Source organism: Lynx canadensis, chromosome C1, assembly GCF_007474595.2.
Source record: "Lynx canadensis isolate LIC74 chromosome C1, mLynCan4.pri.v2, whole genome shotgun sequence".
In the NCBI taxonomy this organism is placed as follows: Eukaryota; Metazoa; Chordata; class Mammalia; order Carnivora; family Felidae; genus Lynx; species Lynx canadensis.
In genome coordinates this window covers 32,068,927-32,094,635 of record NC_044310.1, presented here as the reverse complement: position 1 = coordinate 32,094,635, position 25,709 = coordinate 32,068,927, and the positions used below count along the sequence as shown (strand labels likewise).

The 25,709-nt window shown below is 51.0% G+C and overlaps 1 protein-coding gene across 2 annotated transcripts in view; it reads left to right on the top strand.

Annotated features, from left to right (window-relative positions):
• Positions 1 to 17,057: 17,057 nt before the first annotated feature.
• The window catches only part of HIVEP3 (HIVEP zinc finger 3), a 95,218-nt gene continuing 86,566 nt past the window's right edge, over positions 17,058 to 25,709 (top strand). For both annotated transcript variants that reach the window (XM_030328167.2, XM_030328166.2), the window contains exon 1: positions 17,058 to 17,262. The gene's annotated coding sequence lies outside the window, so the exon portion shown is untranslated. The remainder of the gene's footprint in view (positions 17,263 to 25,709) is intronic.

Here is a 25,709-nt window from a genome sequence, read left to right as displayed (position 1 = left end):
GACTCTCGGCTCCTCTGTAAGGTGAGGATGAGAATAGTTGAGTCCAGGGGAAGAATAAATGAGCTAAGTGCATACAAAATACTCAGCACAGGACCTAGCATGTGGAAGTTGTGTTAACTCTCGTTTTCCTTAGATACAACATGAGAGATTAAACAGTCATGGCAAGTATTTCCCAGGGCCTGAGGGACACCCTGTCGTATAAGTGTTGTGGACAGTAGGGCGCAGATATTTGTTAGTCTGTACGGGGGATGCGATCTCATTCTTAGAGGAACCTCCCAGGGCAGTGAGGGGAGCTTTGGGAAGAAGCAGGGTTTGAACCTGGCTTCTCAGACCGGACTCCCAGGGCAGAAATGCAGAAGGCTGGCGGGACTCACCTCCAGTAAAGGCAGAGCTGGGGACCAGCTGGTCTCATGACAGTGGCTGCTTCCATCTTTGGGCCCCCATCCCAAGCAGGGCCGAGGCTCGGAGAAGCCCAAGGAGGGGTGGTAGGATCAGAGCAGCATGGGGGTCAGGGCCAAGGGCGTATCCAGCAGATCCCAGCTTTTGGTGGCAAAAGCAGAGAAGGAAAGGCTGAGATGCTATATAGACCTGCAGCTCAGGGGTGGTGAGGCAGTGAAGGAGGGGGGGACAGCTTTCCACAAGGGTGCCGGTGATGAGACGAGAGTGCCAGCCCAGCCCCGCAGTCACATCCCTGGGTGGGGGGGGAATCCCTCCCCCCTCCCCCACCGCGCAGTGGTCCCCAAACCCTGGAAGGGGCTCTCATGCCCGCAGAGCCACAGTGACAAGAGAGAGTGAGTGTGTGAGAGCCAGTGGAGCACCAAGGAAGGGACGTTTTCCCCCCTCAGCGGGGTTATTTCTGGCTCTGCTCCTGCTGTCACTGTGGAAACTGCACGTGCCCGGTTCGGTGTGGAAACATGATGAGTTTTCCAAGGCTGATGTGCACCAAGCAGTCAGCCAGGAAGCCGCTGTGGCTGCTGCTGGTAGGATGTGAGTGTATACCTCCCCCCACCCCAAACCACTGCTCTTGTCTCCTGACTCTCTCTCTCTCTCTCTCTCTCTCTCTGCCTGTGCTGCCTTTCTCCTGAAGCTATATTTGGGGGAGATGTGTTTCATGCAGCATGATAGGCAGAATAATGGCCTCCAAAAGATGTCCATGTCCCGATTCCCAGAACCTGTGAGTATGTTACCTCGCATGGCAAAGAGGCAGCAGATAGCATTCTGGCTGCTAATCAGCCAACTTTAAAATCGGGAGATTATCCTGGATTATCCACTTGAGCCCAGGGCTATCACAAGGCCCTTGAAACGTGGAAGGGGGAGCAGAAGAATCAGATTCGAGGAAGGCTCTGCCAACCGTTACTGGCTTTGAAGGTGGAAGGGGCCATGAACCAGGGAATTCAAGCAGCTTCTAGAAGTTGAAAAGGAAAAGCAAATAAACAGAACGGATCCTCCCTAGAGCCTCGAGGAGAAACGGAGCCCTGCCAGCCCCTTGATTGTAACCCAGTGAAAATGCATGGATTTCTGTCCCCCAGAACTCTGAGATCATAAATTTGTGCTGTTTGAAGCCACTGAATTTGATGGTGATCTGCTACCATGACAGCAAGTAGTATACACCCGGGAGGCTGAGGCTGATATGGCCGGAGTGCCTCAGAGGGGAGAGTCGCAGACGTGTTCTTCTGTTTTCCTGAGGTCTGGTCACAGGTCCCCGCTGGCTAGCTTGCTGTCCAGGTGGGAGAGTGACTTCCCCTCTGGGAGCCTACAGCTCCTTAGACCCCCGGGCGGGGTCTCCTGCAGGTGCACGCTGTGAAGGTGCTGTCTCCTCCGCCTGGAACACCACCCCTCTCCCCTCTGTCAGCCCTCCAATTCTTCAAGGCCCCCTGTCCCGTCCCCTCTAAGTAACTTCTTCCTCTGACACCTGGTGCCACCCCTGTGGGACCTGACACTCTGGTGACTTTGCGTTGTCTGGGTTTTAACCACCAGCCTCTGCTGCTCCTCCCCCGACACCCACCCACCCACCGGCCACACAGCAGGGAGTTGCCAGAACCGAGAAGGCCGAGTGGATTCACTGGTTAGAGCTGGTCATGCCCAGACATGTAGGAGCCACTCTCCGTGACGAGGAGGTCTACACTCGCCCACGGGACACCCAGGGTCAGTCCTGGCTGTGGCGTCTGGGAACCCTTGGGCAGATCAGGCTGGAGGTGAGCAAGATCGATGGATATGAAAGCCCTTGAGCACACTGCGGTCATGGGTAACCTTTCTCCCCGAGGTGCAGCCCAGGAGTGACAACTATTCTCCCACCTGGGGCATATGTCACCCTTCTGCCTGGGAGCCCCTTTTCCCTTGCTTTCCTGGGTCCTTCCCATATGCCTGGAGCTGGGCAAACCTAGAGAAAACATGGAACTCCAGGGTCGGGACGTGGGGAGGCCGGTGAGGTGCCCGAGACGCAGAGTCCAAGGTAGTATGCCCCTCAGTGTCACACAGATGGAGCCTGGAAGGTCTAACCCCACGCTCCCTTTTATAGATGAGGAAACTGGGGGCTGGAGAGTGGAAACGCCTTGCTCAAGGACGCAGGGGGAGCTCCTGGCAGAGCTGGGACCAGAACACCCCTCTGTCACCTTCAGCTCCAGGGCGGGTCCCCTCTGCCTCCAATTAAATGCGTGAGTAAGTGGCTGAGTGAGTTTATTACTCCAACACTGTTTCTTGGGTGCCTACTCTCTGTTAATACTCTGTGAGGGGCTGGGCTGCAGCTTGGGAACAAGACAAACAGTCCTTCCCTGAGAACTTACATTCTTTAAGGAGAGAGTGAGTAATTATGCATTAGCTCCTTGATTACAGTGGTGATGAATGCCGTGTCGGGGATGGTCGGATGGTCGGAAGTCGCGGGCTGTGAATAGTTGTGCAGGATAGTCCGGGGCGGGGGTGGGGGGTGGGGGGTGGTGGGGTGCTCCTCGTCAGTGTGCTTCCATGTAAGAGTTTCTAATCCAATTTGGAAGACAGGACCACTGTGTCCTCAAAGGAATAGCACAAGGCTGTGGTAAGAAGTGAACGAGCTAGGCTGGAAGGAGGTCCCAGAATTACAGCCCTAGCCCCTTACCTTCGGTCTCTCCCTGTTTTGGTTAACAGATCAAGTGCGGTCAGCCCTCACTGGGCGGGGTGGCGGGGGGGTGTCTTAGAGGAGGAGCCCCGCAGCCAGGAAGGCAGGGGAGACCAGCAGGTGGAACAAGGCATTGCCCTGTCCTGGACTGGATGCGTGCGATGGCAGAAGGGGCTGGAACCCAGGCTTCTCTGCTTGGACAAAGTCTGGCTCTCAGCATTGCCTGGAAGGAACCTGGCTTCTAGGAACTTAGGCGTCTCTCCCTCCCACCAGCTCACTGTGGGGCTTTGTACCCTCACCCCTCTGTATGAAGAAAGCCCAGGGAACAGCACAGGAATAGGTTTGTGCTGTTGTTTTGTTAAAGCTCCCTGCCTGTCTGTCAGGTGGGGCCCCAGATGACCCGGGGGCCAGTTCTGTCTCCCACACACTGGCTGGAGGGAGGGCTCTCAGGAGCTGCTCCTTTCCCTGAGCCCTATTTTATCTGTAAAATGAAAGTGAGAAAGACCAATTACTCCCAATTGTTAAAATTGGAAAAGAAAAAAAAAAAAAAAAGGAACAGATGTGCAAGGGTGTTTTAAATCCTTGGCTCATAAAGACATAGAAGATGCCACCAATTGAGAGCATTCCTTCAAGGATCAACAGGGCACCTTGCATCATTTGCAGAGTCGGAGACCCAGCTTGGCTTCAGGAGGAGCAGAGAAGGATGCCTGGCTCCTTCTGTTTGCTTTTCTTTAATCGGGAAGAGTTATTCTGGCTGATAAATAATATCCACTCCTCAGCAGGGAGTTAGAACAGAAGGGGTTCTTTAGAGATGGGCTTGTTTGGTCTTTGGTCTGACGGAAGAGGAAACGGAGTCCCGGAGAGGCACAAGGGCAAGCGCCAAGCTGTGCGGGGTCCTGGGGCTGCAGCACAGAGAGAGATGGCAGGTTCCCCGGGAAAACCTTTTGGTTCAGGTGGACCTTGGACCCGCCAGTTTGGCAAAATCACCTGTTGCTTGTCCTGGATGTGGTGACGTCAGAGGCAACACCCTGGAAGGCAGGCCAGTGGTCGTGTGCCGATTCCGCACCCCAACTGCTGTGCTGAGCACGGGAGTACACAGCCAGTACATGTCGTTCCTGCCCCCAAGACACTGGCTATCTGCAGGGAAGGCAGCCCAGCGGAAGAAACACTGGTACAGTGTGATGTGGTTGGTGTCATAGCAAAGCTCTGGGTGGAGGGCCAGGAGCGAGAGGGAAGGGAGCTCTGGCTGGGCCCCGGGACAGTGGTGGGGCTGGGGCAGAAGGAGGTTTGGCCAGAGCTGAGCTTTCACAGGATGGGAGGGGAGTCTGGCTGGTAAAGAAGGGGAGGGAGGACCCTCCTGAGAGAGGAGACAGGGCGAACAAGGGTTTGAAGCCTGGGAAGAAGGCAGTGTGCTCAGGAATTATCAGGTAGTTGAAAGGCAAGGGGTGAGGCAGAGTGTCAGGAGAAGGGTGAGGCTGGACGGTCACGGTGGCCCTATGGGGAAGAGGCTCTGAGCCTTTCCAAAGGCATCTGGATTTCTGATGGCAGTCAGCAGGCATCAGAAGTGGTCGTGGAGCACCGTGATCTGTGCTGTTCTGTGATGCAGAAATACCCCTCTGCACTGCACGGACCGGTGGCAGGGGGTGGGCAGGGTGGAGAGGAGCTAATGGGTTTGAGACCATTCAGGGGCCAGTTCACTGAGAATCTGGTGACATATGGGATATGGGGGATGAGGGAGAGGTCACTGATGGCTCCTGGACTTCTCGGGATGCGTTGGGTGACTTTCAAGACCCCCTCGCTGAGATTCCGAATCTGACCCTGGGCCTTGGGCTGCTCACCTGGGACTCAGCAATAGAGGCCAGTTGGTCCCAGTCCCTGGATGATAACCCCATCTGCTGGTTCCCCCAAGAGGAACCAAGAAAAGCATGTGGATGCTGTCGGGATGTTGATTCATCTTCACCAACACACCTACAGATATTTTCCCGTTACCCGGGGGTAGTAAATTGAGAGAACTCAGTGTTTATTCACTCATTTATTGTCACCAGTTATGTTCAAGGCTTTGTGAGTGATACAGAGATGAATCAGACACATCCCAGTCCTGTCCTCAAAGTTCGTGTGGTTTGTCTGTGATGCCGACAAGAATTTGTATATATTGTACTACACACACACGGGAGAGGAGGTAAATGCCACAATAAAGAGACCAAATGCTGTCTCTAAGAGATCATTTCTGGCCAGGGAGGGTTGGTCATGGAGGGCTTCGTGGAGGAGGGGGCATATGAGCTGGGCTCACAATGGTGGATGTGGTTGGATTCGGCCACGGTGGCATGGAGACAAGCATTCCAGACAGAGCCCTGCACGGGAGGGGACGTGAACGCTCTGAGCAGGCAGTTTTGGCAAGGGCAGGGGTTTGTACGGGAACGGTGACGTCAGGGGCATCCTGGCATATTTGTGAGGGTGATCCCAGGTGGGGACTGTACTCTCCAGGAGGAACCACTGAAGCAGTTGGGACAGGAACGGGCCAGGTGAGAGCTGGGTATCAGGGCAGTTTATCTGGCCTTGTGGAGAGAGTGAGCTCAGGAGGACAGCTTGGACTCTGTCACGTGTTGGTCTAGATGAGGGGACAGGCACTGGGTCTTAGGAAGGGTGACAGAAAAGAACTTCATCCACAGTTATTGACGCTTACTGAGGCTTTAGGCCGGGCGCTGTTCTAAGCATTTTAATTTAATTTAATTCCAAATGGTTAATTTGGATTAACCAATGGAGTCTTCCCTATATCCGACCAGGTAGACGCTACATTTGTTACCATTTTACAAACCAGTTCACTGAGTCGCAGAGATGTGAAATGAACAACCTGACCCTGGTCACACAGCTAGGAAGCCGAGGAGGAAAGGATTCAAGCCCAGGAGCTTGTGCTCCTAAATCCCACCCTAGAAAGGTCTTTCCTAAGGGGACTGAGCAGATGAAAGGTGGTCCTGCCAGGGTCGGGCCCATTCCTCCCACCCGCCCGGGCAACCCCGAACAGCGGCTCTGAGGGCTGACCCAGGCCCTCCTGACCCCCCTATAGACTGGGAAGGGCCCAAAGGGCCCAAAGAGTCGGTTCACCGACTCGAACGGCCTACATATAGGAGGTGGCAATGCAAATAATTGATGCAATGGAAACTTTCTATGGAAAAAGGTACCCACTCAAACAGCCACAGAGTCCAAAAAAAGGAAGAAGGGCAGAGCAGACCCAGAGGGCTCTGTAGCAAACAATTTCCTTTGGCATAGCCTCCGCTGCCTGACTGAGCCCTTGAACTGGCGGGGGTGGGGGAGGGGCGGCCCTGGGCAGGACTGGGGGCAGGTTGGGACCAGAAGCTCAGCTGGGTCCCTTGAGGGCCCCGGGTCACCAGGCTTCCCCTCTCAGCTCAAGAGGCAGTCGTTGTGGGGACACAAAGCAATTGTCCCTCCAAACACCCACACCCTGCCCGCTTCTTCCCAGCGGGTCTCGCTTCCTGACTGCTTCCCGAAGGTGGGCCCGTTGGTTGAAGCTCTGCATTCCCTGGGGTCTCCCAGAGTCTAGACCTGCTCTTCTCTCTCTGTGTCCTCCTGTTATGGGATCTGGAATCTCCTTCTTTTAGAGGGCAAAATCCTTGTAAGTGTAAGTAAAGCTGAACGATCAGGAATGACCAAAAGAGGGAGAGCGGGAAGGTCATTGTTTGGAAAGTCGCCTCTATGTTATTTAATTCTTCTCCTGACCATTTTAAAGATGGAGAAACTAAGACCTGAAATGTTAAATGGCACCTGAGGCCACACAGTGGCAGAGGCTGGAGGTACCCAGTTTTATCTGTGACCAAAGCCTGGGGCTGTCCTGCTGTGCGAGGCCACCCCATCTCCTTGTTTTCTGAACGTCTGCTCCCTCGACTGTCATGTGACAGTGAAGGAGCCTGCCTGTAGCATCAGTGTGACAGTGACATAATGTAGGGACAGCTTTGACACATGGTAGGCAGTCAACAAACATTGGTTTTCCCTCCTTACTTGTCCCTTCTGTCTCTCCAAACTGGGGAAGATGTGATGAGCCTTTTGGGGAGAAAGCAGCCCAAGTGTGGGGTGCCTTGGGAGAAAGGGCCATAATCGCTGATTTTCTGGCCCATCTTCCCTACTAGATCTGTGACATCTGAGGCAGGGGCCCAGGTCTCTTCCCCTTTGCACCCTGTGGTCTAGCCCAGTGACGAGGAGGGCCTTGTGGAAGGTCACTCAGCTGGAGGCAGCGGGACCCCAAGTGTGAGCCAGTCCAGTGGGCTTTCTACCACACCAGCGAGGGGAGACTTCCGGTGCGAGAGGGCCCCCACAAGGCGTGGCCCAGTATGGCAGGAAACAGCTCCTCTACACCTTGTCTGAGCCGGTGCAGTCCCTGGGGTTTCGACCGCAGCTCCTCTCCCTGCCACTGTTTATTCTCCTGGACTCCTGGACTGGGTGCCCTCCATGTGCCATTCAGTGCCTCCCTCCCCATCCCTGCAGTGCCTGAAAACCGTGAATATTCCTTCTGCCTAGTCCCAATATGGAGCTTAGGGGCCCGGATGTTCCTGCCTCTCACGACACAGAATCCCTTACCCTGCCCTTGAAGTTCCTCTTTTTCTATCCTCGAAACAACTGGAAATGTATCAGCATCCTTTGTTTTTAAAAACCCTGCTTTTACTGAGAGTCACCAGATACTCTCAAAACAGGTCTTGTCCGTCCACATCAGAGGCCCTGAGCCCCACTGCCTTTCTCTCTGCTCGCTTTCCTTGTCTGGGACACCTCACTCTACTACATGGGTGGGAGCAGCCTCTCATCTGGACAATGCAGCCAGGACCCGGGAGAGATCCAGAAGCAGCCTCTGGGCTGCCCAGTGCATATGGACAGTGTTCTCAGACTCAAGTACAGGCATTTGAAGCAACGGTGAGCACCCCAGAAAAGTGAGAGCCCCCAGCCTGGCTGCACGGAAGAAGGCAGAAAAATTTGCAGAGCCAATCGTGAAACAGGATCTCTAGGAGGGAAGACTGACAGAAGAAGGGCAGCTTGCAGAAGCTGGAGAAGGGCTAGGGCATTTATTGAGTGCCTCTTGTCTGCTGAGTTTGTGCCACATCTCTCACACATGTTGTCTCATGTGATCTATACCACAAACCCAGGGAAGGGTGATGTTTTTCACTTTTTACTCGTGAGGAAAGTGAGGCTCAGAGAAGTTAAGTAATTCATCTGAGGTCACACAGCTCTTCCTGGGTGAAACCAGGGTCCAAACCCAAGCCCTTCTGATGCCTGGACCAACACTCTGCACCACCCATGAGGATTGTGTGGTGCTGGGTAAATGAGGCTTGCCAGTAATTCTCCCTGTTTCCCCTCCCGTTTGCTAAGTAGCCCAGCACGACCCACCAAGGCTATTCCTTGTGATTCTGCCATGTGTGTCGCAGTGTCTTGGGTGTTCCTCTCTCCTCAGTGACCCACAGACCATGATAGCGGAAATAAAAATACAGATGGATAGATTTGTCCCACGAATCCCCACCCCACGCAGATCAGACTCAGCTCAGCCATGTGCCAGCCTTATTTGCAGGTGTCCTGTTCACAGTGGTGGGACAGGCTGTGTGTCAGGAGGGCAGCCAGGGCCTTCTCTGGGATCGGGGAGTGAGGTCCAGTGCTGGAGTCGTGGCGTCCTGGCTGCCTCACGCTGTGGCAGTGAGGCTGGCCCCTGCAGACATCTGGGGCTTTTCTTTCATTCCATCACAGCTGAACTTCCCCTGCGGTGATGCCAACCCCAGTGCCCAGGCCGGATGTGCCGCGATGCTTTGGTTCCATGGGGAGGGTGGGGAGTGGAGAGGATGGCCCTCCCTCCCCCTGAGGTTTTGGGTGGGGCCTGCAGAAAAGCTGCAGAAGAGTCCTTCCTGCCATGGGTGGGCGCCACCTTGCACATGGGCCCCTCTTTCCCTGATAGGCCTTCCTTGTTCAGCTATTTTCTGAAAAGAAGACATTTTGGTATCATTTTTGAATTACTGTCTTTATAAAAGTCATAACATGCTTATTGTAAAAAAAAAAAAAAGAGAGAGAAAGAAAAGAAAAAAGAACAATTTAGAAATGTATAGAGAAGACAGTGCATACTCCAAACCCTGTCCCTTTGCAGTCCCAGCCCTCAGATGAGCTGAGAGCTTGGGGATTATTCTCCAGGCCCACAGCAGGCACAGCCATACCGATATGTGTGTGTCTGGTGCTACTTTGCCCCGTTTCTCACACCATTCCACTGACAGGAAGTGAGTGTAGTGGCTAAGAGTGGGGGCTCCAGAGTCAGATGGACCGAAGTTCACCACTTACCAGGTCTCCTAACCTTGCCAAGCCTCATGTGGAAATTGGGGTCCCAGTCCTGCCTTGCATCCTGCTGTGGCAGGGGAGGGAGATCGCCCAGGAGAAGGGCTGACCTCCATGTTCAACACCTAGAAAAAAACCACTGAGAATCTCTGTTATTGGTAGAGGAGTGTGGAATTATTTTCCATTAAGAAATAGTCCCATGACTATTCCATTGGGTGGATTTATCAGCATTCACTTATTAAACCAGTTCCCTAGTGATGGATAGTAAGGTTGTTTCCATGTTCACTGGTAAAAATGTTGCTGCGGTGATCACGTGTGTGTGACATCTGTGTGTACGTTCCTGGAAGATGATGTATATTTGTGTGTGCACTTGGGAAGCCGCTGGCTCCACGTAAATTTTGGCCACCTCTTGTCTCCAGCTCTGATGGTGGCCATCATTTTCCTCTTTGCCGACCAAATGGGGGAGAGTTGATATTGACTTGAACTTATATCTTTTTTAATTATTAGTGAGGCCAAGCATCGTTTCCTATCTTTATTAGACATTTTCATTTCTTGAAAATTATTTATTTCCTCTCTCCATTTTGTTAGCTTTTCCTAATGTTTTGTGGGTACTTATTATATATCATGGATAATGACCCTATTTTTAAAGTGTTTGGTTAGTTATTTTTGAGAGAGAGGGAGAGAGTTCAAGCAGGGGAGGGGCAGAGAGAGAGGAAATCATAGGATCCCAAGCGGGCTCCATGCCATCAGCACAGAGCCCAACATGGGGCTTGATCTCATGAACCATGAGATCGTGACCTGAGCCTAAATCAAGAGTCAGACATTTGCCTGTGGGGCTTAGTTTGTTGAGCGTCCAACTTCAGCTCAGGTCATGATCTTGGGTTCGTGAGCTCGAGCCCCACGTCGGGCTCTGCTGACAGCTCAGAGCCTGGAGCCTGCTTCGGATTCTGTGTCTCCCTCTCTCTCTGCCCCTCCCCTGCTTGCACTCTGTCTCTCTCTCAAAAATAAATAAACATTTAAAAAATTCAAAAATAAAATAAAATGTTAAAAACATTTTTTTGAAGAGTCAGACACTTAACTAACTGAGTCACCCAGGCACCTTGGCCCTATTTTTATATGTTGCAAATATTTTTACGTAGCCTGTCATTTGCTTTGTAACTGTTGCTGGGGCCTTTTGTTGTATGTAGGGCTTAGTGTTTTTTATGTAAGCACATTTATTCATCTTTTCCTTTAAGAGCATGGAGGTCCAGTTCAGCCTTTGAAAGTTATTTTCCAGCACTAAGGTACACAAATATTCTAATAGTTCTGGTATTTTCGTGGACTTGCTGATATGTATTGTTTATTTCTTTAATCCCAATAAATTTGTGTTAAGTCTGGTGCACATACTCTATTTAAAATAGAATCCTCCGCCTTCCCTCACCATATCCCATTTATTTCATGCTTGTAGGTTTACACGCATCTTCCCTGGCTAGATCCTCAGATCCTGAAAAGCAGGCATCTTTTCTGTTTTGTTCACTGCTGACTCTCCGGTGCCCAGAACAGTGCCTGACACATAGTAGGTGCTTAGTAAGTGCTTGTTGAAGGGATAGACAGCCAGCCAGTTGTCACAGCTTTCTTATTTAAATAATCCATTCTTGGGGCGCCTGGGTGGCTCAGTCGGTTGAGCGTCCGACTTCAGCTCAGGTCACGATCTCGCGGTCCGCGAGTTCGAGCCCCGCGTCGGGCTCTGGGCTGATGGCTCGGAGCCTGGAGCCTGCTTCCGATTCTGTGTCTCCCTCTGTCTCTGCCCCTCCCCCGTTCATGCTGTGTCTCTCTCTGTCTCAAAAATAAATAAACGTTAAAAAAAAAATTTAAAAAAAAAATAAATAAAATAAATAAATAAATAATCCATTCTTCCTCCACTGTAATTACACCTTCGACAGCCTCTTATACGGTTACTGGTCATCAGGTTCTCCCTCTTCTTCGGTTTTACAGTTTATAATTTTCTAGAAAATCATCAGTTTTCAAATTCATTGACATCAAGTTATGTATGAGTTTCTCTCAATTTAAAAAAATGTTCATATACCTGTTTATACTGCCCTTCTTAATGGTTATTTGTGATTGTGCCCTTTCCTGTTACTCAAATCAGCCAGGGCTTTGACCCTGGGGTTGGTCTCAGAGAGCCAGTCTGCAGCTGTGTATTTCTTTCATGGTGGCTGCTATGCTTTTCTCGTTCACTCATTATTCATTTCTTCCGGATAGATCATTTTGTTTATTCTACCCTTTATCAGCTTCTTGGGTTAGATGCTTAATTCATTTGGTTTCAGTCTTTCTTATTTTATCACGAAAGCATTTAAGGTCTGAATTTCCCTCCAAATGCAGTTTTGGTTACACTCCCCAGATTGGTATTTTATTTTATTATGTTTTAAGTTTATTTATTTATTTATTTATTTATTTATTTATTTATTTATTATTTTTTTTAATGTTTATTTATTTTTGAGACAGAGAGAGACAGAGCATGAATGGGGGAGGGCCAGAGAGAGAGGGAGAGACACAGAATCTGAAGCAGGCTCCAGGCTCTGAGCCATCAGCACAGAGCCTGACGTGGGGCTTGAACTCACGGACCATGAGATCATGACCTGAGCCAAAGTCGGACACAACCGACTGAGCCACCCAGGTACCCCTATTTATTTATTTTTGAGAGAGAGAGAGAGAGAGAGAGAGAGAGAGAGAGAGAGATTTAGAGAGCGAGCAGGGGAGGAACAGAGAGAGAGAGAATCCCAAGTAGGTTCTGCATTGACAGCACAGAGCCCGACGTGGGGCTCAAACCCATGAGCCATGAGATCATGACCTGAGCCAAAACCAAGAGTCAGATGCTTAACCTACCGAGCCACCCGGGGGTCCCTTCCCCAGATTTTTAAAAAGTAGGATGCTCAATGTCATGCATTCATAAATATTCTACAAAGGTATTTTTGTGCCTCTTTGACTCGAGTTATTTAGAAAAGCATTTTTTAATTATCATGCGCATGGTTTACTTACTTATTTATTTATTTAATTTATTTAGCTGCTTGTTAATTTCTAACTCTGTTGCATTGGGACCACAGACTGTGGTATACATGTTGGAATTTGAGATTTTCTTGTAGTCAGGTACGAAGACATTGGAGAAAAAGATGTTTTCTCTGCTTCTTGCATATGGATGAAGTTAAGCTTACCAGCTGTACCTTCAGAACCTGCCTACTTTTCTTTGGAGATCACTTGTACCATCAGACTTAGAGTAATGTGTTCAAGACACTATTCTGTGTTGGTCTTCTTGTGGTTCTAAAACTGTATGATTTCATATATTTTATGGTTCCACTGTTCAGGGTGAAGGTAAGGTTCATGATTCATGTGCCTTCTTGGAGAAATAGACCCATTAGCAATCTAAAGTGCCCCATTTTATTCTATTTAACATTTTTTACATTTTGTCTGATATTAACATTAACTTTCCTGGATTTTTTGTTACCATTTTGCTTATTATGTTTTTTTGCCTTTTTTTTTTTTTTTTTTTAGTTCAACCTTTGTCCTTCTGTTTTAAGTGTATCACTTTCAAACAGCAGATGGCTGGATTTTTTTTTTCCATTCAACGTAATCTCTTATCTCAAAATACAGTCATTTAATTTATTCACATTGTTCTATTTATTGATACATTTGGGCCTGTTTTATGTCTTTTGGTTATGATACCTTTTCCTTTACCTGTCTAACGCTTAATTAATTGAATTAATTAATCGAATTTTTTGTTTCTCCCCCCGACTCCACACACAGTAGTTAAGAGGTCTGTATCTTTTTTTTTTTTCTGGAAATGGTTACCCTTAAATTAAAAAATTAAAACCCATGCTCCTCTAGTGTCAAGGAGCTAATTCCCAGCCAAATGAGACCATTATTATCAGCATTTGGTTAGATTTGACTGTGCATTTTTCTTTTATTGTTCATCACTGTTTCCTGTGTATCCTGTCTTGCCCTTTCTCGAGTTACTTATTCTGATACAGTTTTAATTTTGTGGTAGTAATTCCTTGAGTAATTGTTTTAAGAAAAGATAAGTAGCATACTATTTTTAGTACTTCTGTCTTTGGCTTTGAGAGCCAGTGGAGTAACAGATCTTTTAACCCTTTTTCCTCAGACCTCTGTAGTATTTGTTGCCTTCTGGCAGTTAGTAATGTCAAGTCCAATGGCAATTTGATTCTCAAAATTTTTGGAGAGTCAGAGACAAAGCTGAGCCCACTGCTGACCTGGGTAAAGGGTGGCATCACCTCCATGGAGCTTTATCATATCCAGAGGAGGCAGCAAGATCAGGATTTGCTGAGGGTTGAAAGTCTCCTTTAAAATGGATATGTCAAGGGGCGCCTGGGTGGCTCAGTTGGTTTAGCGTCTGACTTCGGCTCAGGTCATGATCTCTTGGTTTGTGAGTTCGAGCCCTACGTTGGGCTCTGTGCTTACAGCTCAGAGCCTGGAGCCTGCTTCAGATTCTGTCTCCCTCTCTCTCTCTGCCCTTCCCCTGCTCTCTCTCTCTCTCTCTCTCTCTCTCAAAAATAAAATAAACATTAAAAAAAATTTAAATGGATACGTCAGTGTGGGAGCTTCATCAGGATGGTGCAAGGAATACCACACAACAGGCTGGGGGTGAGGGTAAGGGGGGGGGAATTTTGAGGCAAGACAAGGGACTCCAAGAATCTTAGGGTACAAACTGTTGATTGAAGAGCTGATGGATCCTTCAGGAAGTTTCTGCAAAGAGCAGTCAAAGCATGTGTCAGGGCTAGAGTCTCCTGGAAGAGAGTCATGCTAAGGAAGACAGTAAGGTGTGGGGTAGGTGGCTTCGGGTCTCCTCTCCTTCCCACTCTTGTCTCTTTGGAAACCTGAAGGATTCACTCATTACCCTTGGATTTCAGTAATTCTGGCCAGCCAGCCCTGCCCTGGCTCCCACGGCCTCCGAGCACAATTCCCTCCCTGGCAGTTGGCACGTGGGCCTTTCCCTGCCCCTGGTGGGTGAAGCCGGCTTAGCTTTGATTCGATTTTCTGTCATTCCTCCTTGTCTGCTTTTGCTCAGACTTGCTGTCCGGCTGGTGCTACTCTGAGAGTGTTCTTACTTGAACCTTTCTTATTTCGTTGGACGTTGTTCTGTGTCCCTGGAGTTTGGGGGAGAAGAGGTAAACCCATGGGCTCCACCTACCATGTAGAACGTCAGGTGTGTGTAACATTTTCCTGGTGACCGGATGCAGGCGGGTCCGCCCGGCCCACTCACCTGCTGCTGGAGGCCAGGAGCGGCACTCAGGCAGTGCTGGCCCCGCTGGCGGATGGCAGAGCAGTGGCTCGCTCCCTCCACCTGAGTCCGTCCTCTGCTCCAACCACACGTCTGGTCCCGACTGCATTACTTCGCTGATTAAGACGATTCCGTGACCTCCCTCGGCTGTGAGATCAAGCCCAGCCTGTTACATATACCAAGTTCTCCCCCTGCCCAGCTCTCGCCTCCTGAGCTATCACCACCTCTCACCTCCAGCCACACGGACAGCATGAAATTCTTCAGACACTCGCGCAGTTTGGGGTCTCCTGTCTATGTACACTTCTTACAATCTCTTTCTCTCTCACCCATTCAGACATCATCAGAATCGACTACTCTTTTCTTCCTGACTTCAAGGGGTAGTCGCTCAGAACCAGTGAGTCTATGCATCCCTTTGTTCCCGGCCCCTCCTCCCACAACAGTGATCCCCTTGAAGGCAGGGACTGAATCTTTGCCCTTCCCACTGGGCCTGACCCAAAATAGGTGCTGAATGTGCTCGGTTCAGTGAATGAGCAACCCAGCTAGGTTCTAAAGAGACTTGTTCTACTCCGACTGTGTGTGAGACCCTGTGCCAGTCTCTAGGGGTGGGGAGTGGGTCAGACTGACCCCGCCGAGGTGTGTGCAGTCCACAAGGCCTGCGAGACTCCGGACTCTCTACGCTCAGAGGTGGGGAATTGTAGACAGTGTTCATAGGATAGCCCGTCCTAAGAAATCAGGGTTTTGACCCTGGGAGGGACAGAGCACAGCTGTTTGTATTAATAACTGAGATCTATCAGAGGATGTGGGGTTGATGAAAACCGAGGAGTGGTGAGAAGTTCGGATGCTTCGGGCAGCAGGATCAGGGAATGATAGACGGAGGCCACTGTGGGGTGGCGCAATGCTGCCCTGGGGTGCGGGGCAGCGCTGGCTGGATTCCAGAGCAGCTGGTGTGGCGGGGAGGGGAGAGCAGAGTGGCTTCAGTTACCTGCACATTTCGTAGGAGTCAGCAGCGGGACATAGTTGCCGGAACATTAACTCTTCCAAGGCTGTGCCAGGAAAACCATGGTGCCCAAGAGAAGGAAGTCATGACAGTGCCCCAGGCCCATGAGCAGATGACTCCAGACCCAGATCGCTGGGCGTACTGTGGGATAACGCCCAGAGCAGCACCAGGCACTGGTCTACTGAATCACTAAAACCCTGGGAGGTAGTTGCTATTTCTTAGCCCCGCATTCAGGCATAGGGAGGGGACACAGAGGTCACGAGTACAGGGCCGGACGGGGACCCAGGTACCCTAGCTCTAGGAGCCACATCCTCAGCCACCCCAGCACACTGCCTCCGGCAGACAAGCCAAAGCCTAGGCCCAGGGGAGCAGCGTGGATGCGACACACGCACACTACACTCAACTAAAACAACTCAGGCTTTCTGGAGCACGAAACGCCCTCCCCTGTATTTTCTCATTTGATCCTTACAAACAGCGTGTAAGTTGATGATTGAAAACTGGTGCTCCCTCCTTCATCCGCTGACCCCTGAGCCCCTTCCCTTTGGCCTCGAGTGCTCCATTTGGTTTAGTGATTTGGGGAAGCAAACCATCTCAAACTTAGTGGCGCTTGTTTGTTAGCTCATGGTTCTAGAGGCCAGAATTCTGGTACAGAGAGGCTGACTCCTCTGCTCAGGGATGAAATCAAGGTACCTGTGGGCTGAGCGCTTGTCCTGAGGCCCTGGGGAAAATTCTGCTTTTCCAGCCTTGTTCACTTGATGTCAGAATCCAGATACAATCCATTGGCTGTAGGACTCGGGTCCTTTTTCTTGCTGGCTGTCGGGAGGGGGGGGGGCTTCTCTGTACCCCTTCAGGTGGCCTTTCCACATGCCCCCTCCATCTTCAAGGAAGCAACCTTGCAAGTCAAATCCCCCTGATTGTAATTCCCATGACTTCCTCTTCTGCGACCAGCCAGAAAAAAACTCTGCTTTTAAAGGACTTTCTTGGGTAGGGTAAGCCCATGGAATAATCTGTTTTGGGGTCAGCTGTGTCCTGTAACGTAACCTAAGCACGAGAGCAAAGTCCATCCTGTTCACAGTCCTGGGAATTATGCAGCATGTGTACATCAGGGGACGGGAAACCTTGAGGGCCACCTTAGAATTAGAATTCTGCCTACTTATTGGTGAAGAAACGGGGGACTCAGAGAAGTTAGGTGCCGTGTGCAAGATACAACATGGTACCAGGACCACCATGCCATACTGTCTTCCCAAGGGACGTGGGGATCGAGCCCAAGATGGGCAGCTTGGGAGGAGCTGGGGGCCTGGGCCTCCTGGGACCGGGCAGAGGTTGTTCTGTGTGTGAAGAAGTTGACCTAGCAACCTCTTTGATCATACTTTTTTTGACTGTCTCTTGCAGGATTCAAGGCACAAACCTGGCAGTCTCTAACTAGTTCGTGGTGGATCCTCAAGAGATACTGGCCAGGCAAGCTCTCCCTTCCAGAGGGAAGAGCAGAGCATGAGAGGAAGGCCACGCAGCAGAAGTGGACATGAACGCTGGTTTCCAAAGAGAACAGTGTTTTAGTTTTGGTCATCGAAAGTGGTGCCTTCAGCACAGGTAAGAAACAGGCCATCAGTGAGTATGCTCGATGGGGGCGCCATTTTGGTCTTTTGCATGAGCTCTCTACTGTTCTTCCTCTTCCAAATGTATCGTTGTTGTTATTATTACTATTGCCTTCCTTGAGCCTCTGTGGAAACTGGAAGTCGTCAGGACTTCCTTGGCCAAGAGCAGAGACCGTGAGGGTCAGCACTCTTTCCCTGCCTCCACGTTGCCTCCCCCCAAATTCAGTTGTCTTCCCAGTTCCTCAGTTTCCATTCTGTCCATGGCAACAACTCCTCTCGAGAGCCTCCTCACATGACGGCCCACACACCAGAGTTCCACCGTCTTTTCTGTCCCCCTCTCCCCCCACCCCCATGATGGCTCTTGCCTGAAGAGCCCCTGGCCACCCCCTAACTACTCAGAGGAGCACAGGGGGTGTTTAAGACTGAGCGGCATCTCTTCAGGACCCTCCCTGCAGTAAAGAAGTGAAAGGATGTAGGGTTCTCAGCCCTGGCTACACGTTAGAATCATCTAGAAAGTTTTTAAAAATTTCTAGTAGCGAGACCTCGTCTCCAGAGATGCTGGTTAAGTTAGCCTGAGGAGGGGCCTCGGCGTCCATCTACGTATTTGTGTATATAAATATTTAGCTCTTCCGGTATGCTCTGTGGCTCCAGGTTAGAAGTTCAGGTTGTGGTTCGGGCTAGGTGTGTGGTGTTAGAGCTCTTTGGGCTGGGAATATGTCTTTGGATGTTTTGCCTGGCTTCGGGGTGTGTCAGAATCACCGAAGTAGGTTGCAGGGGTTGCCTGGTGAAAACAAAGGGGGCGCAGTCGGTTAAGCGGCCGACTCTCGGTTTCAGCTCCGGTCACGATCTCACGGTTCGTGGGTTTGAACCCAGCGTTGGGCTCTGCGCTGGCAGGGCAGAGCCTGCTTGCCATTCTCTGTCTCCCTCTCTCTCTGCCCCTCCCCCACTCGAGCTGTCTCTGCCTCTCTCTCAAAATAAATAAATAAACTTTACCCCCACCAAAGCAGATTTCCTGGCCCACCCATGTTCTCCGAAGCAGACTCTTGGGACGGGGGAAACAGGAATCTGTATCTTGACTCAGACGCAGCTGATGTGTGGGTGCTCCGGGGCCTCTTTCTGGGACTCTGGTGATGCTCTCCCTGTGTTTGGGTCTCTGGGCTTGGCTGTGAGTCCTGAGGGCCTTCCCAGCCTGGCGTGCGGTGAGCAATGCCTCATCCCCATCCTCCTAGTGGTTTCACACTTACAGAGAGGAGGCTAGGGCCTCGGGCAGCCCTCGAAGAGGGCACCACCGTACCTAGTTGTTCTTCCTCTGTGGGGAGCCTTGGGGTAGCTGGGCCCAGGCCTCTGCCCACAGCTCGGCTGCACCACGTGGGCCCCCTTGACCCAGGCTGTGACCGGGGTTTTCCAGTGGAGGTGGGGGAGTCACCCCTGGACTCTGAGGAAGAAGGACTGCCTCACTCTGTGCCTCACCCTGTGCCTCACTCTGAGAGATGTGCCATGAACTAGTTAGATGTGGTGCTTAATACTGGAGGCTCTGGACCTTCCTGGGTTCAAATCCCAGCTCAGGCACTTACCGGTTTTGTGAGGCATTTACGATTTAGGAGGCAAGTTGCTTGGTCCTGCTTGTAAAATGGGAAAGTAATGGCGCCCACCTCACAGGTTGCTGTGCAGATGCAGGGAAGGCCCCTGGAACGTTGCTGGACATGTAGTAAGGGATCCCCGAATGTGAGCAGCCCTTCGGACTCGTGCAGGCAGGTTGGCCACCTCTCTGCCCTCCTGGTTGCTGTGCTGTGACATGTCTGCCATGCTCTGGCCATCTGGTTCCCAGCGTAAGAGTCAGAGTGAAGTAAAGCCACCAACGCTGTGTATGGGGCCTGGGACTTTATCGGCAAATCCGAGTACCACACAGACCCGAGTGAGGCTTGGTTCTATCGCCCCTCTTATAGAGATAAGGAAACTGAGCACAGAGAGGTTCAGTGATTTAAAGATAATCACACAGCAAGTAATGAGCAGAGCCTCTGGCCACAGAAGACCCAGCACTCTCTTCTCCACCAAGACTCATCCTGAAGAAAGGCAATAACAGCTTCAAGGATGACCCTTCCCCAGGAATATCGACATTTTCATAGGAATCAACAGTGCCATAATGAGTCGGTCCCCTTCCATGGCATCATGGGACGTCTCGTGGTGCCACGGTTTAGCAGTTGTTTCCATCTGCATATGTCACAGCCTTTGTGGGTCTTCTCTGCCAGCAGTCTCGGGGAAGGATCTGGGTTTATTAGGGTAGGTGCGCAGGAAATACTTGAACCTGGCTGGAAACAGAAACCTCAGAGGGATATGCAGGAAGAGATATGGGAGGACCGTCAAGGAGAGTACAGGTGGGGATCCTCCCCAGACCTCGCATTGCCTTCCCCTACTTTACTGCTAAATGCCCTTTTTGTCCATGTGGGCTCTGACAGCTGCAGGGAAGAATCCGTAAGGGATGGGACTGGTCTAGAGGGAAATGAGCTGTCAGTTCCAGCAAGAAGTCTGATCCCCAACCCCCTCCTGTGCTCTCCCTGGGGAATAAAAGCCTCTGTGATTAATGGGGTGCCGACTCAGGGCTTCTGGAGTGTCCAGGTGCTCCTGGCCCACTGCTGGCACAGCCTCCCTAGCCACCACGGAGGGTGCTGGAACATATGGCCTCTGAATGAGGGAGAGGGCTCAGGCCCGGGCAGGTGGGGATAGCAGGTAGGAGCCAGCTGGGGGCCAGCCTTCATTGACATTGCACACTCCCCTATGCTGGGGAGGCCCATTCACACTATGTGAGCTTGGGAACGGCTATGTTTGAGGTTACTGGAGGGCAGGGAGCCATGGCCCCCCTCTACTGGGAACCTGGACTGAGGCTCTCTCCAGAGTAAATGTGATTTCTGAGTAAGTCAAGATGAACCTAATTTGAAAAGAGACACTAGAGCATTTTCTCAGCAGCAAAGCCCTCGGCCAGTAGTATGCAAACTTCTACGGTCTTAGAAGCCATTTTTAAAAGTCGAATCCTACATGGAATGCCAATAATATAAAACAGATTATATTGGCAGTTTATTGATATGCATTTATCTTTTATTTTTTTAATGTTTTTATTTATTTTTGAGAGAGCGCAAGAGGGGAAGGGGCAGAGAGAAAGGGGGACAGAGGATCTGAAGCGGGCTCTGTGCCAACAGCAGTGAGCCCAGTGTGGGGTTTGAACTCACAAACCGCGAGATCACGACCTGAGCCTAAGTCGGACGCTCAACCAACTGAGCCACCCAGGTGCCCAATTTTTGACATGTATTTATTATGAACGTCCATCAATAAAAACATTGAGATCTCAGAGTCTAGATTAAGGGTCAACAAACTACTGCCCACGGGTCTAATCCAGGCTCTTTCCTGATTTTTGTAAATAAAATATTGTTGGAACATAGTCGTGCCATTCACTTACACATTATCTATGGCTGCCTTCCTGCTCTGGTGGCAGAGTTGGGTAATTGTGACCGACTGTCTCTCCCACAAAGTCAAAAATATTTACTCTTTGGTCCTTTATAGAATTTTGCCGGCCTCTGCTCTAGATAATCATTTTATCACATACCAACTATAACATCTAATATTGCCTTTTTGTTTTTATTTTGTTTGGCTTGGTTGCACAGTATGAAGAAAATTCCAAATCATTATCTATAAGATGATGTGAATGGTAACAGACTTCTAACCGCTTACCTTCAGCCCCGAATGATCTTCAGTTCAATGTTAGATGGACATTAGGAAAGGAGGAGAATGGTTCTGGTTTGCATCACTGAGAGTATCAGGCAACAGCTTGCATTCCTTCCTATTACAACACTCAGACAGGAAGCAGACAATCTTGATGACGTCTTCGTGATAATCCACATACTATATTCTCATATCATGCAAAGTTTCAGAGTGTATGTGTTTGTGCGGTTTTATGTAAGGATGTATAGTCCTGAACCAAAGAAGCAACATGTCCAGTAAAGAGCTCCGATCTTTCTACTTGAAGACCCATTTTATACTGAAGTTCCAGACCTGCCCAGGCTTTAGTCTGAGTTCTGCCCAAACCAAGTTAAGCTGGCCACACCTGTTGTGTGTACCTGGTGGGTTACTATGATGTGCTAAGGCACATGTTTGAATGCATAGGTCCATTTTCCACCATGGTTTTATTTAAAAGCAGTCGAACTATATTTTTGGAATAAACTTCTCGAGTGACCTTTGAAGAACTTCTAAAATACCTCCGTGGAACTCAGTTTGAAAGCCCCCCCCCCCATCAAATATTGGTGGTTCTCATCTCTGTGCTTCTCGGAGCCGAGGATGCTGAGGGCTGGGGGGGGGGGGGGTCAGTGGAAGAAGTTCTTGGGAAACAGGGAAGCCTCCCGGGCTCCTGCCGAAACTTGGGGTGTCTCCTGATGATTGTTGATGACCTAAACACAGCTCCCCTGGCTGCTCTCGTGACTTCCAGCCATCAGCTTGGGAGAGGAGGTCTGGAAGAATGTGGGGAGATTGGAATATGTGCAGGGAAACCTGTGGTGTTGGGGGGGGGGGGGGGGTTGGATATGGAGGGAGTGCACAAATGGCTTCTAAGTAGCATGCAGAGGCCTTTGCAGCCACTCAGCAGACCCGGGTTCAGGCCAGGGTAGAGGAAGCAGGATGGCAGGGGGCAGCTGGCTCAGCACTCTAAGCAGGTTTGTGCAGGAGGAGGGTCTTGTGAATGCCTGGGATGGGGACTGATGCCCCAGGGAGTTGGTGGCTGGGGTTGGGCAGTGGCTTTGGGCATTTGAGGCAGAGCCCACAGAGTCAGGAATATAACCCAGGAGTCCCGACTCACAGGCTGCCTGCCTTCCCTGGGGGGCGGGGGGGGGGGGTGCAAGGGAGGGAGGGGCCGGCGCTCAGGGATAAAAAAGCACCAGCTCTTTCTGAGGTTTTGCTGCTCACCCCGTAGAAAAAGAACATTTTTAGATTTTTAAAAGGATGACCTCATTTTTTTCTTATTTACATAGCCCTGTTTGTTTATACAGTCCTTTAAAAATAGCGAACGTGTGCTAAGCTTAGCACTCTCTCCCGCCACAGCGGCAAAGCCAGCGTGTGGGGAGAAACACCTTTTTCTCTAAGAGAGGGGCAGCCTTGTTTCCGAGGACAGATGGGAGCAAAACGGGACAGGTAGGAAGTTTCGTGGTTTTTCGTGTCGCTTTTCCAAAATAGCCACACTCCTGCCTCCCACTTCCTGCCTGACTCGACTCAGGGAAGATTTTCTCCTATAGAAGACTTGTATTCTGTGCATTCTCAGGGAGGCATGAAGGGATCTGTCAACAAGCACACACGCTTGACCCCGAAGACCTCAAGCTTGGCACTGGGCTTGCGTTCTGGCTCTGCTGCCTACCGGCTGTGTGACCTTGGGCAAGCTGCTCCACTTCTCTGTGCCTTATTTGTAAGATGAGAACAGCACTTACCTGCACTTGCTGTGCACAGGAAGTGAGGGAGTATGTGTAAAGGGCGTAGCCCGGTGCAGGCACACAGCAACTCTTAATAAATCTCGTGACAGGGGCGCCGGGGTGGCTCAGTCGGTCAAGCGTCTGACTCTTGATCTCAGCTCAGGTCATGATCTCACAGTTTGTGAGACCGAGCCCTGCGTCGGGCTCAGTGCTGACACTGCAGAACCTGCTGAAGATTGTCTCTTTCTCTCTCTCTCGGGGCACCTGGGTGGTTCAGTTGGTTGAGCGTCCGACTTCAGCTCAGGTCATGATCTCCCGGTCTGTGAGTTCGAGCCCCACGTCGGGCTCTGTGCTGACAGCTCAGAGCCTGGAGCCTGCTTCGGATTCTGTGTCTTCCTCTCTCTCTGCCCCTCCCCTGCCCGTGCTCTGTCTCTCAAAAATAAAAACATTAAAAAAAAGAGAGAGATTTTCTCTCTCTCTTTCTCTCTGCCCCTCACCTGCTTGCTTTCTCTCTCTCTCTCAAAATAAATAAACATTAATAAACAAATAGATCTCTATATAAACAACAGCAATGATGTCATATTTGCCCCCCACCTGGACAGTTAACTAGCCCCCAACCACCTTCCCTTCCAGCCAGCTCATCTGCCCCACCCATCCCTACATTGTCCCAGAGGGATAGAAAGATAAAACACAAATCTGACCATGCTGTCCCCTGCTTAAAACCCACCAATATCTTCCTACATGCATGGCCGGGATCAGCAACATTTTTTTTCTAAATGGCCAGATAGTACATATTTTAAGCTTTGTGAGCCACACGGTCTCCCTTGCACCTGGTCACCTCTACTGTGCTGCGTGAAGGCCGCCACGGACAGCGTGTAAAGGAACGAGTGTAGCCGTGTTCCAGTAAAACTCCATGGACAAAAACAGGCAGCGGGCCGGATTTGACCTACAAGGATATGTGGATCTCCTCGGCTCAGCTTCCCTCATCCATCCCGTTCCCGTTCTCCGTCGCTCTTCCTCCTCCTCCCCAACTGCTGTGCAGAAAGGACTCCTCACACTTTACCCAAAGTTCCTTCCTTCTGGAATCTCCTTCTCTGCCCCCACCCTCGTGCTTCTCCGCCACGACATTAGGAACCGTTGCCCTGGGGTTCTGTGGGGTCTCTGGATTTCTGCTCTGGGCATGTGTGCAAGCACCCTCTGTCCTTGCTTTAGAGAGGACACCCCTCACGCAGGAATTCTGCCCCCCTCCTTCAGGTGTGCTGGTGTGTGTTTAAGTGTTTGTAGCTGCTCGGGAAGCATTGTTACTGGACACAAAAGATCTGTAAGACAGACGGCTGCCCTTAGGGAGCTTACAGCCTGGCTAGGAAGCTAAGATGTGAGATGGTGAAAAGCCAGCCAGCAACCCAGGATGGAAATGACAGGGAATGTGTCTGTTGGGGTGCCCAGGACAAGGTGCTTCTGACCTCTGTGGAGGAAGGAGAAGTCATCTGAGTTGGACCTTGCGGGGTGGGAAAGAGGTTCAGAGAGAGGGAGGTCAGGAAGGCTCTCCGTGCTGGGGAAATGGCAAGAAATAACACTCGGCTCTGGGTTCAGGCTGGTGAGCGGACAGCCCACCCTGGTGACCACTGAGGGACTCCTGTGAGAGACTGGGGCCTGGGCCTGGAAATCAGGGTGGGGCCTGCTCCGGGGCTGGGGCGGTGCAGAGGGGGTTGGAACATCTCTTGAGCCAGAATTTCCCCAAGTGTGGCTCATAGACCACCCCCTACAACAGAATTGCCTGGGGTGTTTCTTTATTTTTCTTTATTTTTATTTTTTAGAGAGGGGGCAGGGGAGAGAGAGAGAGAGAGAGAGAGAGAGAGAGAGAGAGAGAGAGAGAGGCAGAAGCAGAGAGGGAGAATCTTAAGCAGGCTCCACACTGGGAGAGGCTCCACACAGACCTCTCTGAAATCAAGAGTTGGATGCTTAACACAATGAATCACCCAGGCGCCCCTGGGTGTTTCTTTAAAACACAGATTCTGGGACGACTGGGTGGCTCAGTCAGTTAAGTGTCTGCTTTGGGCTCCGGTCATGATCTCACGGTTTGTGAGTTCGAGCCCCGCGCTGGGCTCTGTGCTAACAGCTCGGTGCTTCAGATTCTGTGTCTCCCTCTCTCTCTGCCCCTCCCCCACTGACACTCTGTCTCTCTCTCAAAAATAAACATCAAAAACCCCCACAGATTCTACAGCCCTGTCTCAGGAGGCTGGGGGGCTAGAGAGGGTTAAAGCCATGGTCTGTAGGAGGAAGAAGGCTGCAATACGGTTGAAGGTGATGGTCACACGCATTCTGTAGATTGACATCACCCGTGCACGTCTCTGCCAGGCTGGGGAGAGGCGAAGCAGGAATGGATCATCTTTTCCAAGAGCAGATAAAAACACCCAAGCTCAGACATGGGAAGTGACTTGCCCAAGATCACTCTGTGAATTGTGGACGTGGGACTGGCTAGTTTGGCACAGGCTTCCCCTCACAACCCCAGGGCCCGGGGTGGTCCTGGAGGTTCCCCAGAGAGAGGAGAAAAAAGGTATGGTGAATGTCCCCAGACCCCAGCACAGGCTGGCACACAGCTGAACCAACGAGGGGACGGGTGGGGTGGGTGGAAGAGGTGATGTGGGGGCAGAAGGGTGGGATTCTGGGGTGGTTCTGACGCGGTGAGCCTGGAAGTGTAGGAGAATGGCCGTACCCGATGCAGAGGGGGAGAGATGAGGTTGGCGCGAAGCATATTGCATTTGATGGTTGGCCAAGCTGAGCCGTCACCGCTGGAAACGTCTGCCTGGGGAGTTCCAGGGCAGCACCGGTGATGTGTGCAGCCGTGGAAGCTGCGAATCAGGGCAAGAAATGGCAGAGAGACACGCAGGGGATTAAGGACCAGCGCCCGAGGGATGAGCACACACGTCTAGAAGAAAAGGCTCTTCGTGAAAGAGCCCACGAAGTGTGCGGAGAAGCGGAGTCGGGATGGGCTGGG